General features: G+C 37.1%; 1 protein-coding gene across 1 annotated transcript in view; it reads right to left on the bottom strand.

The window, feature by feature from the left end:
• Nucleotides 1–12,295, bottom strand: part of LOC150079327 (leucine-rich repeat flightless-interacting protein 2-like) — a 234,079-nt gene extending 221,784 nt beyond the window's left edge. Inside the window, exons 1-2 of the mRNA XM_090383033.1 lie at nucleotides 12,261–12,295; nucleotides 2,942–3,019 (exon numbers count right to left, since the gene is read on the bottom strand). The gene's annotated coding sequence lies outside the window, so the exon portion shown is untranslated. The remainder of the gene's footprint in view (nucleotides 1–2,941; nucleotides 3,020–12,260) is intronic.
• Between the last annotated feature and the right edge of the window lie 3,829 nt (nucleotides 12,296–16,124).

Below are 16,124 nucleotides of genomic sequence, written 5' to 3' on the forward strand. Positions count from 1 at the left end.
AAGATTCGTCAGTGCCACAGTGGCAGCGTGGATCATCTGTGATGCCCAGAGACGTTAATTTTTCTTGTATCGACTTGTACATAATGTACCTCATCACATGGCCTGTGAGGAGGTACATTATGTACAGGCCAGGGGAAAACCAGCTTGGGGCTCTTGGGAACTTGAACGTTACTTCAGGGATGAATTTCTTTGTAATTGCTCCCTTAGTGGACATCGTCCATCTGTCCTGCAGGTGTGCGAGAAGGCACCTTTTCTCTGTCTTGCGATTGATTGCTGGGTTGGTGGTGAATCTAATGATACTGTATTGACAGTGGTAGAGAGTGAAAAGGACCTGAGGGTAATTGTGCAGGCAGATATGAAGTTTTCTGAGCAGTGCAGGCAGTCTGCAAGAGTAGCTCATGGTGTCTTGTCAATGATATACAGGAATTTTTCTAGCAGGGATAAGGAAGTGATTATCCCCTTGTACAGTCAGTCCTCGTATAACACGTGTTTACACTACGCAAATTCGATCATACACAATTTATAAATAGGGGAACGATATTGTATATAACACAAAACAAATTTGCTTATGCACAATTCACCTTTGTGTTTACAAGAAATGGCAGTCGAACGCAGAATCACCCCAACTGAATGCAACACGATAGAAATGAAGAGAATTCTGAAAATGTATTTATGTTTTTTAAATCAATGAAGGGGAAACACATTTCACCATAATAACGTAAAAACCCACACAATTCCAGCTATTGATATTATCGCAAATGCAATTAGATCGAGTTTACTACTTGTTTATAACAGATTCCACTAGCAGGAACGCAACTGGAAATTGTTTTTATTGTTTTATGGTAGTAACCCCCAGAAATGTGCTTTAGTAAAATGTGAGCTAGTGAGGTGTTCATAGTGTGTCTCTGCCTTTAAGATTTGTTTATTCAGTTGCTACACTACAGCTTTGTTTATGTGTATCAAGTGTGCCACCTCATTTTGTAATTATGCTTTATTCCCTAAAAATGAGTAAAATACTTAAAAGGTGTGAAAAGGAAGCACCCTGGTAAAGATACTACAGATTCAGAGAGAAAAGCAATATCAATAAACAGAGGCGGACTGGGTCAAAAATTCTTACCCGGGAAAATTTGTAGTGGCCTCACACTAGTGTTTATGGCCAAAATCATACCGGCCTCCGGCCCACCGGGGTTTCCCCGGGAAGGCTTATGGCCAGTCCGCCTCTGTCAATACAGAAAAAATATGAAATTGTGAAACTCTTTGAGCTAAATGAAAGCCCATGTGATATTGCACGTGCTACAGACCTAAATGAGGCAATGCCGAGAATTACAAAGAATGCAGAGAAAATAAAATCAACTTTCATAGCAGGAACAACTCAAAGTGTAATTAAAATCCATTAGATTAAGACACAAAAAATTGGAAGAGATGGAATGGCTGTCATCTGTTTGGATAATAAATCAAACAAACACCAAGTTTGCTTACAATTGAAGCAAAAGCATTAGCAATATTTTATTACGTAATAATCATAATAAAATACGCAAGTATTTTATTACAATAATTTATTGTGTTTGGTAATGTTTTGGTTACAAATGTGTGTTCAATCTTGGGTGGTCGGCCCCTAATCCTATTTTTCCCATAGGGCCTGTTGTTTACATTGCACGAGAGTTTCTAGGAACAACTATTGTGCTATACAAGGACTGACTGTATAAGGAAATGGTCAGGCCACACCTTGAGTACTGTACACAGGTCTGGAGGCCTCATTTTAAGAAGTATGTAGAGCTGTTGGAACGAGTACAGAGAAGGGCAACAAGATTACTGAATGGAACAAGGGGTTGCTCTTACGAAGAAAGGCTTAAGTTTTGCAAATTACAGTGTCTGGAGACTAGGCACCTGCGAGGTGATCTAATTGAGGTGTATAAGGGCCTTGAATGGGTTGAGCCCGCTGAATTCTGATGGGATTCTTCTGCTTACTCAGATTACGAACCTAAGGATGGCATAAATTCAAATTGAGGAAATACACTTGTAGAATAGACGTGCGGAAATTTGCCTTTAACCAGCGTGTGGTTAATTGCTGGAACAAACTTTCATCTGTCATTGTGAAAGTTGATAGCTGAAATAAATTTAAGGAGGAACTGGACAAACTTTAAGAATGAATGGATATGTGAAATTGGTTTTTTTTTTTTTTTTGGCTGATGCTACATTAGCTCATTCGCTTGCTTTCTTGCATCGTATGCCTCCATTACTACTACTAACTCATGATGTTTATCCATACATCGAATTACCATATATATGAATGCAGTGTACCTATATACCTGCCAAGCAGTGGATTCGTCCACTAGCGTGAGGGGTGACAGCATTGCACTGCCCAGGAAGTTTTCTTTCTTCGAAGAGAGAAAGAAAACTTCCTGGAAAGAAAAGAGACTTCGAAAAAAATAAGTAATAAGAGAGGGGAGTAATAAATATTATACAGCTATAATTAAACTGAATGTTTAAGTTTAAATAAAGTACACGTATACCGTTTTATTAAATGCTATATAAAGTTATTTAGTACCTTAGTAATTAATTGATAAGAGATAACTGTATTTACTTTTTCATTTCTGTTAATCACAGAAAATGAAAAAAAATCATTTAATTTAAAGAAAAAAATTGAACATGCCTAAAATGTAATAACTGTGTACATTAATTAACTTGTTTAAAATTCAAACAGCCATAACCTGTAACCATTCAGAATTGTACACAAATTTATCTGAACCTTTTTCATTGTTTTCAGGTCAAGCAATCAACTCAGAAAATATGGATCTTGTGTTATGAAACATTCTGTATATTCATGATTCCCTATATTTGTTTTATATAACACATTTATAAAAATATGCTACAGCTCAAAATTTTTTTTAAAATATTATTGCCTAGTATTTTCCAAAATGAAAAATCTGAGCATACATACACAGTAAATACAGCTCTTTAATGCCAACTTGGAACTCCAAAGGTTATATTGCCAAACATGAACCAGTCTTGATTTACACTGGAAAAGTTTAATAACCAATCAGGCAGATCATCTAGAACATGAGTTGTAATATATGTTATTGCTATATGTAGAAATAGTACTACTTGTAGATAATCATGTTTTACCTCATACACAATTTTGGTTAAACTTTTTAAACATTAATTATTATATCTGATTTCGATATATTAACAGCTTTTAAAATTTTTATCATGTTATATACAATGTTTCATCTAATAATAAGATTAATTTTAATCCTGAATCAGGCACGTAGGGTCAATGAGATCCAGATGATATTTCAGTGGCTTGTGCTCTTCATCTATGCTGTCCACACAGCTGAAACACCTAATCATGGGTACCTGCAGGATATTTTGAAAGGTGATGCACATGTGGGAATAAATTTTTTGTTCATAAAATTTTTGAATAAATGCAATATCTTATATTTCAATAAATTAATGAAAATATTAAAAAATTGTGTATTACTTTGAAATCCAAAGGTGGTGCACTTGCACCACCATACATCATTTTTAAAAATGTTTTCTTTGATTTCACTACTGAAAATTCCAGAATTCTGTTAATCAACAAACAATTAAGAAAATTCAAAAATTAATTTAAATCTAATTATATGTGCATGGTGATTGGCATCTGTCATTTTATGGTTATTGATAGCTGGCTTCACTGCTGCATACTTTCCTCCAATCATTAACACTCTCTAACTTCATGACATTGAAGTATCAACCAAAGAATGTTGCAGCCATGGGCACCAGCAGGATATTTTTAAAGGTGGTGCAAAAAAAAAAAAAAAAAAAAAATCTACAGTAGAACGTTGATTATCCAAACTACCGCCGCCCCAAAAAAAAAACATTACAGTATCTACTTTTAGTGCACTGGTTATTATGCTGAAATATTACTCCTGTCACTTGATGCATTTGTTTCAGATTATTATTTGAAGATATATGCAGTGTAGAATAGAAAGTCTTAATTTGTCATTACATTAATTAAAAATCAAATGTTGGCTTTAACTAATGTGTGGACCCAGGATAGTCTCCCATGACCTTGTTACATAATTGTCTGTTGTAACAAGGTCATGGGAGACTATCACATGACCCATGACCTTGTTACATAATTGTCTGTTGTACCTTTGTCCATTGTGAGTACAGGAGTATGGTGGGGGGGTTAGCTTTCACTCGTTGCTGTGGGCCACTACAGTGTGAGGTTATTTTAGGTGTTTAGTTTCTAATCACTCAATGTTCGAGTTTTTGTTCGTGGCTATTTCAAAGTGAAATATTGTGTCATTTTGCTTTTTAATTTTAACACTGCTATACTGTTATAGAAGTATTAAAATTAAATGTGTTAATAATGGCATCCACAGGCAAAAGAAGAGGCAATGTGTTGTCCATAGAAGACAAGATAACAATTATTAATAGACTGGAAAAGGGCAAAACGTGTGTATCCCTAGCTAAGATTTTTAACATTGGTAAAGCAACCATATCTGGAATAAAGAGCAGAAAAAAAATGAAATTTTGAAGTTTACTTCAAAGTTTGACAATGAAGATGTCTCTAAAAAGGGCAAAACTATGAAAAAAGCTAGTGATGAGAAATTAGAAGACTATGTTTTCTATAAAAGAGAAGTCAAGGCGAATGTATTTCTGGACCTCTGTTATGCAAAAAATCACTACAATTGAATCAAAATTTTAAAAGCCCATCTGAATTTAAAGCCAGAACAGGATGGGTGAAAATTTTTAAATCTCACCATGGTATAAGGGAGCTCGAAATTCAAGAAGCTTTATCAGGTGATGTCCCAGAAGCACAAGCTTTTAAAAAGTCTTTTTTGAAAATAATGGAGGAAGAAGGTTTTCCAAGGATGTTTACAATGTAGATGAAACTGGTCTTAATTGGAAGTCACTCCCTCATAAATCACTTGCATCACCATGCTAAATGGCTGCTCCTTGTTTCAAAACTAACAAACAGCATGTTAAGTTATGGTGTGTGTGTGCAAATGCAAGTGAACAGCATGTTTTACCATTGTTGGTCAGTAGGGAATCCAAGATGCTTTAAAGGTGTAAAGTGCCTAGCAGTACAATACAAAGGACAGAAAAATGCTTGGATGAATTTGGACATTTTTTTGGATTGGTTTAGCCAAGATTTTATTCTAGGTGTGAAGAGGCATCGAGAAAATGAGGGTAAAGCTGGTTAAGTTTTGTTTATTATTGATAATGCACCATCCTACCCTCCTCTTGAAAAAGTTAATTCAAATTGATAAGAACTTAATTGTCAGGTTTTTACCAGCAAATATTACAGCCCTGCTGCAGCCAATGGATCAAGGTGTTATAGAAAAACTAAAAAAGATCTACAAAAAACAAGTCTTGCAACACTTGCTGCTACCAGAGAGAGAGATGAAAAGAGTGTGGTTGAGTTTTCAAAGAAGCTCAACATTAAGGATTATGGCTGCATGTTAACAGATGCCTGGAACATGTTGTAGTAGAGAAATCTGAAAAGGGTATGGTATAAATTTTGGGGTGCTTGCTGCCAAAGAGATGGTCACACATGTGCAAGATTTGAATGAAGATGTAGGTAAGATTGTAACTTTTTCAGGGGATTCCAGGGTTTTCCAAATGTGGGAAAGATGATACAGAGGCATGGTTAAACAACAATGCCGATGATCCTGGTTATCCATATTTTAACTGTATTTTAAGAAATTGTTGCATTAGTCTAGGATGAAGAACATGCTGACTTTAACCAAGGTGATTCTGGTGACTAAGAAAAAGAGGGAGCTGGCCCGCTCACGCAGAGGCCTTCACTGGCTAGAAACTGCAATGGTGTGAGCAACTGTCTGAATGCAGTTCTAAGTAGATATTAATCAGTCCAAACTAGATTTTGAACAGGCTAAGAGTAGAAAACTTGCTTCTTACCCTAATGGTAGCCGTGCATTCTGGTCTCTTGCCAAATATTTTAGTCCTGCTCTTTCGAATGCAGCAATATTCCTCATGCATTATGGAACCCAAAGCAAAAGGCCTATTCCTAAGTGACCTATGTAAATACAGGTAAATAATTATGTAGGTCATTTCCTGATTAGATATTGAGATCATAGTGGCATAGTGTTTTTTGTCAGGTGGTATCAGGGGTCTCCCCAACTCCGTATAGGATACAGTATGCTGCATAAGGCCAGAGAGAGAGAGAGAGAGAGAGAGAGAGAGAGAGAGAGAGAGAGAGAGAGAGAGAGAGAGAGAGTGTGTGTGTGTTTTGTTGTTCCTCTGGCCACTTAGCCAATCTAGGGGCTTGTGGAGAGCCACTAACACATCCAGTTTCCCTCACCACCCCAGGGAGGCGGGCCAGGACACATTAGGAGAGAAGAAAGCTCTGGCGGGGTGAATCCTTGGGTAGCCCAGGTGTCCAAGGAGAGCCCAAAAAAATAAAATTTTGGCTGGTCTGCAGTATAGGGTACGCCGACGAAAGCGAGAAAGAATGGCAGTGATTGACAGGCGAAGGCACCTCCCACTCAGTGCTGCGATTGTACTCGCTCAGTGGGCATGGCTGTAGAATGGAGTGATTATACGGTCGAGTTCTGTGATTGGGTGATTATTGTGGAGGCATTTTCTTTCTGATTGTTTTGTGTTGTCGAGGAGGGGGGGTACTTATCTTAGGTAGGATGTTTACCCCCCCATCTCACTGTTTTTGAATTGGAAAATGAGTTTGCAATCTAAAAGCAGCAGCGCGTGGGGGGGGGGGAACACCCTGGGCATATCAACCTAGGACAGTGGGCGAAGTCAACTTGTTTTGTCAGCAATTGAGATACAGCACTGAAACCGGTTTCGACTAGATATGCTGTTGGAAAAGAAATTTTTTTACAATTCCCCACAATGCAGGATAATGGTCAGGGATTTTCTTTTGTAACCAAAATTCCTGATATGAATTTTGAAATTTTGGCTTCAGTTCAACTTCATTTTGTAACTCAATCAATTCTTCTTCTACAAAATGTTCACCATCATCATTATTTAAAAAATGATTTATAACCCAATCTGGAATTTTCAAATTAAGGAGATCTTCGAACCTTTCCTACATATCTCTGTGCAACATTTCTAGATGATTACAAAAAATTAGTTTCATCAGCTATTTTTTTCTTTATTTCCAACAAATTTGGAAATTGATACAATTCACGTCGTCCTATGTTGTGCATAAAAAGCTTTAATTTTGAAATAAATGCTGAAATTTGAGTTTTCGCCTTAATAAGAGTTACATCTTGTCCTTGTAAATGTAAGTTCATTGAGTTGAATCTAGTAAATAAATCTGCAAGATAAGCAATATCAGTTTTCATTTTCTTGAGGTCATTACTAAGGTCGTTGTTCCTATCTTCAAAAAACTCGACAAAAGTATCAAAGAGTTCATAAAATCTGTTGAGACAGTTGCCTTTTGACAGCCATCGAACCTCGGAATGAAGTAGCAATCATTCAAAATCTTCACTGTTTTGATCACAAAGCTTTCGAAATATACGATCATTCAAAGAATGTGCTTTAATTTTGTTTATAGCAGTAATAACAGTTTGTAGAGAGTTGTGCAGTTGATCACCAAGTTTTTTCGCAACTAAATGCTGATGATGAATGACACAATGAACAGTAATAATATTTGGTAGTAATAATAGTAATAACAGTAGTAATAATAATTGTTTATACACAATGAACAGTAATGTAACGGCCAATCATTGATGGTGCTCCATCCGTTACACAAGCAAGTACATTTGTAAGTGGAATTTCCCTTTCTTTAAAAATCGCCCCCCTGTTGCCCACAATGCAGGATAATGGCACTGACACAGACGGTAATTCGATGTCAGTATCAATAAACATCATGAGTTAACCGACTTTGAAAGAGGGATGATAGTGGGTGCCCGATGCATGAGTCATTCTATCGTGAGGTAGTAACAGAAATTGCACTATCCCTGTTCAACAGTATCAAGAGTGTATTGGAACATGCCATTTCCAGAATAATATCTCATCGTGGACAGCACTGTGGGAGGAGAAAGGTGGTGGATGAACATGGCCGTCGACATCTGTCTCGCATTGTTTCAGTCAACCAGGGAGTGACAGTGGCACAAATCACAACAGACTTCAATAAGGTAGGTGCCAGAAACGTCTCCACCAAGACCATCAGGCGATCATTAGCTGCATTAGGTCATGGGAGCCACCAACCTACCAGAGCCCCATTGCTAACACAACACAGAACTCTGTGCCTTAACTGGGTGAAAGAACATCAGCACTGGACCTTGGATGATTGGAGATGGATCTTCTGGTCTCATGAGTCTCGTTTCCTGTTATTTCAAGCAGACGGGAGGGCATATCTGGCAGAAACCGCACAAAGCTATGCACTCCATGTCAACAAGGAACTGTTCAGGCAGGTGGATGGTCAGTAATGGTCTGGGGCATGTTCAAGGTTGGAACCTCTGGTACATCTAGATGCATCTCTGAACAACTACCCGTATCCTAGTAGCTTCTGATTACCATCAGCAGCTACTAGGATTTTGATGATGGTAACATCATCAGTAGGTCTTACTGTATAGAATTTAAATACTATCTGAGACCACTATATTCACCTTTACAAAAGCAAAAACTCCTCCCTTTACCTCTGATGGTAGTTACATCTTTAAGTAAATCCCAAATCTATAGACTGTGATCACAGCCACCTAGTGGTTCTTTTATCTGCAGATTCTTATGTTGTTCGATTACCTCTCTAACATGATGCTGCAGAAAACAGTCATCCAATAAATCCACAAAAGTCTTGCTAGTCTGAGTGACAAACCCACAAGTTCCAATCAATATCTAGGAAGTTAAAATTCCCCGTTATAAAACATTCTAATTTAACTGACCACTATTTCTCTGTACAGATGTTCGTTGTACTCATCAGAGTCAATAGGCCTATTACACAGTCCTACTCTCATTGTTGGAGAAGTCCCATGCACCTCTGCGGGAAAGGCATGTACAGATGTTTCAGCCATGTTGAATGTCTTTCTTATATTCTTGGATCCTTTTGTTGAATCTTCTATATGTTTCTCTGACATAGGTTGAGCTGCATGAGCTTTGGATGAGGTGTACACAAGGCCTCTAGGGTTAGATGATTGATGTTGGTTCCTGGATAGTTTTTGTTTCCAAGTTTGGCTTCCTGCATAGAATGTGGTGATGGTGTAGGTTTTTGCTGTTTTTTCTATGATGCTGCTAATTCCTGGAATGTGTGGAACTCCAGGAAATCCCAATCAAAATCAAATTAAAATTAATTAAACTTGAATTTAAATAAGCAATTAATCAAAAATAATAATTATTATTATCAAAATAATCATTACAATTTGGTACTACATGGCAGTTTTACTGGAATACTATAATTTAATTTTAAGAGGTTTGGTAGTACAGCACAATTAATTATTCAATATAAAAAAGGCTGTGTAAGCATGGACAATGCATTAAACAGCCTTTTTCATACTCTTTGACATTTCATCAAGAAATGTATTTAAATTATTGAATAGATCATATTTCAATCAATGAAATCACATTTAATAATCCATGACAAGTTAATGTTTAGAAAGATCCACAGATATACTCTCAAATCGGTCCTTACTCTCCCCTTCAATCTCTCCCACTTAAAATCAGAACTAGTCTAATCTTCCCTCCATAATATATCCCTGTCTCAAAAATCTGCAAGGTTTAGCCATGCAACAACCTCCCATTGGTAATACCAAGTCAACCCCAACCTATATAAACAGTCCACTTCCACCTCCTGAACTCTATTCCAGTATCACAGTAACAGGTAAGCCCTTCCAACCTAATTTGGAGAGTAACTCCAGGGATTTTTAATATGCTATATTTATTAATTAATGAATTAAATAATAAGCAAAAGTAATAATTAGGTGGAATTTTATATATATATATATATATATATATATATATATAATAGAGTATATTGTAATATATACTCCATTATATATAAAATTTATATATAATGCACAGCTTCAATTTCTCAAATATCCACCACTAATTTCTTTAATGCTAATCTCCAGGTGCTTCTTCAATGTAGAGAAAAAAAACTCAGTTAATTTCAATCCTTCTAAAACTCACACTTGTGTTATTTCTTGTAAAATAAAGAGTCTAATACTGCTCTCATGCACATCTTTGAAGCCACATTTCTAGATAAAATCATGTAGGAGATTACTCTGACTTCTAATCTCTATTTACATAAGCACATCACAAATATTGCTCCCTCTGCATCTAAAAAACTGGGTTTCCTTTTTCACTCTTGGCAGTATTTTTCTTCTAAACAGCTACTAACTTTGCATAAATCTCAAATCTGCCCCAACACAGAGCATTGCCCCACATCTGGTGTGGTTTCCCTAAAACCTCTTTGAGGCCTCTAAGTTCTGTTCAAAACAGAGCAGTCTGGTTAAAAACTGATTCATCTCTAACAAAGCCTCTCCACTGTCTCAAAGATGTTCAGTTTCTGCTAAATGTTTTTTCTATAAATACTTCCATCTGCAATCTACAGAAACTCAAGTCTAATGTCAAGTATTTTCTATCTTATTAACCTTCATCCCATGCATGGTACTACGTAATCTTCTTTCTGAGGCCTCACTATATTATATCACTCATATTAAAATGCCTTTGCATTAAAGTTAATGGCGCCTCCGTAGCCAGGTGGGAAGGAGCAGCAGTGCGTAGCACACGCTTCTTGATTAGACCGGGGTTCGAGCCCGTCACCACCAAATACGGAGGATGCGGAAAGGTCATTCAGGGAATGACCACCGCATATCCCGGAGCAATATGGCCTTAGTTGCTAATGCTCCTAAAAACCAAATAACAACAACAACAACATTAAAGTTAATGTTTTGATTTTAAAGAAATTCAAAAATTTTTCCATAAATTTGATTTTTTAAGTTATTTCCACAACACCAGGAGCTTACATCTTGTGAGTATGGCCTTGACACACCCAGGGTCCTGAGCTGGATATATTCTTCTCTTTCTTGGCAATTCCCTTCTACTTTTGACTCTCTCTCTCTCTCTCTCTCTCTCTCTCTCAGGATAACTCAGGAATTTTTTTGGGCTGGTGCAGCATAAGCTTCAGGCTTCCTTGCACCATATGGCTAATAATAATAATAACACTTATTCCAGCTCCAACTTACTCAGAATATGAACTTTGCTGATGTCAATGATTTTGCTAACAGAAAAAGCCAAAGAAAGATTTTATCTTAGAAATCTGTGTTTAGGAATTTCTTTTGTAAAATTTTATTGTTGGAATAAAATCATTGAATTCTGTTTGAATTATATTTTCTCAGGTCCCTGTTTTTTTTTGGGGGGGGGGGGGCTCTAAAAACTTCACAGTCTCTATACATGGTACCTAACAGCACTGCTCCAATTAAAAGCAACACCTAAACTTTATGAAAGTTTCACTTGTTATCTCTATCACGTTTATGTTTAGCTAGTTTTATTATGCTAAATGAATGTCTATTCTAAAAATATGAAATTTATTATTTTTTGATAAAATTTAGAGAACTGGTGTTCAGCAGGTTTTGTTTTACCTTTTATTTTATTATTACAATTTTGTTTTCTTTGATAAAATTTATAACTCTGGTGTTCAGCAGATACATCAGGGATAAAGATAAGCGAGGGTACGGTTAATCATGAACTAATCTCCATAACGGAAATGTTTACACACAAAAACAAAATTCCAAAAATACTGCAAAGATTACTATCAATAATAGTCGATCACATGTACTGTGCATGCAATTTTCATTACTACTGATGTATTATAACATAATGACAACACGATGGGCAGTATATGCACACGGCTGACCTCTGACCTGTTAAACTTCGTGATTTATGCTGACAGATGTTTTATAAATACAAAGTATTTTCAAGAACTTTATGAACTACCTAAAATCATAAAATAATATGACGTTTCTCAGGCACGAAAGCGAATAACAACAAAATACAATACCTGCATTAACTCGATTTGGCAAATTTTTAATTAAAACAACCCAAATTAAAGGGCCAGCTTAACTCATACTGTTTCGACAACTGGTTTCAATTGGCAAATTGTTAAAAATACGCAGGCGTTTCAGAAAGGCATTTAACTGATACCAAGTGCAACGCCCACGTGTCACTGCCTAAATACCATATCTCTAATGTAATCAAATTATTCACGAATTTAATTCAAATGTCAATTGCTAAAGGACAGCTTCTAATATCGAATGACTCTAATTAATAATAAATAAGTTGGGATGCATTACCTTATTTACGCAAACCATTTGCAAAACACAGGCGTAACACTAGCAAATACAACTCAGAATAAAATTAAAAATAAATATAACAACCGAAGCAATATTCGGTTTCTATTTTGGTCCCTCTAGAGACAAACAAAAAAAAAAAAAAAAAAAGAAGAAAGTAGAAAGAAAAAAGTGACTAACCTAAGTATATTAACTTCCTTCAGTTTTCATTAAAAAGCAGAAAGAGAGTGATTTTAAAATTTAAATGTTTTAAATAATTACTTTTAAAAAAGTTTAACTCTAAACTCTGTAGAAAAACTTCGCTTTACTGCATGCCAGTAATCAACAGCGAGACGAAACATTTGACTATATCTGTGTAAATGTGATACAAGGAAGCAAGCTTATGTTACGTTGTGTTAAACCCCAAAATAAAAACACTATTAGGGAGGGTTCGAAATGATGAAGAATGCACCAGTACAATGTTCCGGTACGCCATACGCATCAATAATGTCATACATACGTGTCACGCCCATTTTTTCAGGAGCGTTAGGTTTCGTGCAATTTTTATTTCGAACCGCGTATATAAGTACCCTATATTATCTTCAATCACTTCATTCACCCATTTTTTCCCATCTCCGAAAGATGCAGGGTCGATTCCAAAGTTCAGGTGCCCTGGTGCAAGAATTAATAGTGGGAAAAAGGTCAACAAGGGTTAGTTTTTATCCTGAACTGAGAGTGGCATCTTTATTGATATTCAGGGCCCCTTTTCAGTTTGGGGCCTGACCTTAAATTCAATTACTCTTTGTATGTATGCATTTCATACATCTGTTCTACAATAACCCTTACTCAATTTAGATTTGTCTCCTTTTTCATATCAGATAAGAAAGAAAAATTATTAATATAACATATTAAAAATTTTAATTTAATACAGGAAAATTGGGACAAGGTTCCAATTTTCCGAGATTATCCCGAATTTTGAGTGTTACCTAGAAAAATTTTCGGGACGTTGTTTTGTCATGATTTGAACGAATAGCTATATCCTGAACCAAATATATGATGTTAAAATTAACAATATATAATTTTGTTAATAATTGTCAACATTTGTACAAACATTTGTATATTTATCATTGTCGACAAGCGAGAACGCTGTAAGCAAGCATCAGTGCAAATAGTTTTTATGTTACTTATTGACATCGTGTTAGTATTAGCATTAGTGTCATTATCGGCAAAATAATGCAAAGCAAGTAGCACCCACAAATTATGCTCAAGTAATCTGTGAGTAGTACCATGCCTTAAATAATCCAACAAGCAGGAGTCTTTAATAGATATTGATACAATAGAGAGTCCAATGTTTTATTCTCTCTCCATTAAGTAAAATGCCTATGTGTAAATGCTTTTATAAAGAATATTCGAAGGAATGGATATTTAGCAAAAAAGATCTTCATAAGGACTACGTTGAATAAACAATGGGCATGACACTTTACTAGACATGATGGTTGGTGCTGATATTAAACCTTATTTAAAGTAAAGAAAACGAAAAAAAAGGGAATACGAGAAATTACAAACTATAGCAAAGAGATGTTCGAAAGAGCCCACCTAATAATAATATACCAAATAATCAGATCCGAGGAATTTTTGAGAACCTCCGCACTCAAAATTCAAACTCAAACTGTTTAGGGCCACCCGTAATTTCTTGCATACACCCATATATACTGTGCTGTCACTTTATTAGGTACATCACTACTGTGCACACAAATAGTTTGTCCAACGACGTTGCAAGTCCCATGACCATAGTTGTGGATATATGCATAAAAGCAGCAGAACAACCTTTCTAGTATCAGTTAAACATACAAACCGTAGCAAGAATGAGGAAAAGAAGTGATCTAACGGACTTCGAACGTAGTATAGTAGTAGGTTCAAGACGTGCTGGACAAAATATCTGTGAAACGCCAGTTCTCCTGAACTTTTCACGCGCCACAATTTCAAGGGTGTGTCTAGAATGGTGCAACGAACCGAAAACATCCTCTCAACGGCACTCCTGTGGAAGAAAATCGCTTGTTGATGAGAGGTCAGAGGAGGATGGCTAGAATTGTGCAAGCAAACAGACGGGCCACAATGTCGCACATCACGTCAGAATACAACCTTAGTGTGCAGAACAAAATATCGCACGGACCACTAGTTGCACTTTGTCGCGAATGGGCTACAACAGCCGACGGCCACATAGCGTACCTTTGTTACCAATGAAGAGCAAGAACAAGAACGCCTCCTGTGGGCACAGCAACACCAGCACTGGACTATCCAGGATTGGAAAACAGTTGCTTGGTCTGACGAGTCGAAGTTCCTGGTGCATCATGTTGATGAAAGCTCAGAATTTGGCGAAAACAATATGAACCCGTTATGTGTGACGACTACTGTGCAAGGTGGTGGGGGCAGTGTTATGGTGTGAGGAATGTTTTCTTGGCACACGTTGGATCCATTGATACCCATAGATTCACGTCTGAATGCCACATCGTTGCTGACCAAGTGCATCCGTTCATGTTGAGAGTTTATCCTCAGTCAGAGATAATGCGGATATTCCAATTCCAGCAGGATAATGCGCCGATGCACAAAGCCTGAATCACTATGGAATGGTTCCAGGAACATGACAATGACTTTTCTTTGCTGCAGTGGCCCGCTCAGTCCCTAGATCTCAGTCCCATTGAACATCTTTGGGATGGGCTGTTCGCTGAAGGCCTACACCTCCGTCGAATCTCAAGGAACTGCGTGACACACTCATGTCTGCATGGTACTCCATTCCTGCACAACGTTTTCAGAATCTTGTTCAATCCATGCCTAGACGAATTCAGGCGGTTTTGAAGGCTAAAGGAGACTCAACACGCTACTAGGTAGGTATGCCTAATAAAGTAACAGCACAGTGTACGTATTATGTCTGTAAATTGGACGTGTTCTCTGATCGGTTTGTCCGTTTTGCTGGACGAAAAAAAACCCATTTTCTGGGGTGGAAAAAACCTTTTCTATCTACACCTGAGATCGACTAACTCAGACACGGAGTGAAAAAAAAAAAGCCCATTAAAGTTCCTCGCATTTTCGGCGGGGTTCGAAACTGGGTCTTTTCCACCTGGTGTGAGCAGGAGGGTGACAATACCACTATACTACCCACGCAGACTTAGCACCTCCAAAAAAAAAAAAAGCTATTATTTTTAGGACACCAGAATAAATAAATTCATCTGCCGTGCTGTACGTCTTATGTCTGTTAATTGCGTGTGTTCTATGGTCGATTTGTCTGTTTCTGGCCGAGAAACCCCAGTTTCTGAGGGGAAAACCTTGCTATCTACCCCATAGACCGACTAACCAGGCCGCGGAGTGACCAGCGCCTCTGCACTAGTGTAAAGTGTTCGATGTATAACGGCCCCAGGGGTTTCCCCCCAACTCCGTGTTGTGTAATATGTTTGTGTATCACAGAACTCTGTGAAGGGCAGGGGTTTAAAAAGTGTAATGTGTGTGTGTTAGCGTTGCGTAGTGTCGTGTTAAGTTGTTCTTCTGGCCATTTAGCCGTTGGGCTCCTAGTGGGATCCCGCGTTGCCCACACTGAGCCCCGAAGAGGCAGGTCAGGCAGTAGAAGGATCGCTTAAGTACTCTGGCAGGCCCTGCCACCTAATTTCCCAAGATTTCAGTGGCAAGGGCATAAAAAAAATACAATAAAAAATAGTAAATAAAATAATAAAAATAATTAAATAAAGTTTAAAAAATGCGACAATTTAGAGTAGGGGTAGAGTCTCAAGGAGAAGAGGACAGGTAGAAACGTGGGGATGATAAGGACAATCAGCATACATCTCTTGATTTCTTAAAAAATTATCAAATTTACTCAAATATTAGGCAACTTAAGTA

Source organism: Mastigoproctus giganteus, chromosome 10 (genome assembly GCF_048544385.1).
Source record: "Mastigoproctus giganteus isolate SK-2022 chromosome 10, ASM4854438v1, whole genome shotgun sequence".
Classification (NCBI taxonomy): domain Eukaryota; kingdom Metazoa; phylum Arthropoda; class Arachnida; order Uropygi; family Thelyphonidae; genus Mastigoproctus; species Mastigoproctus giganteus.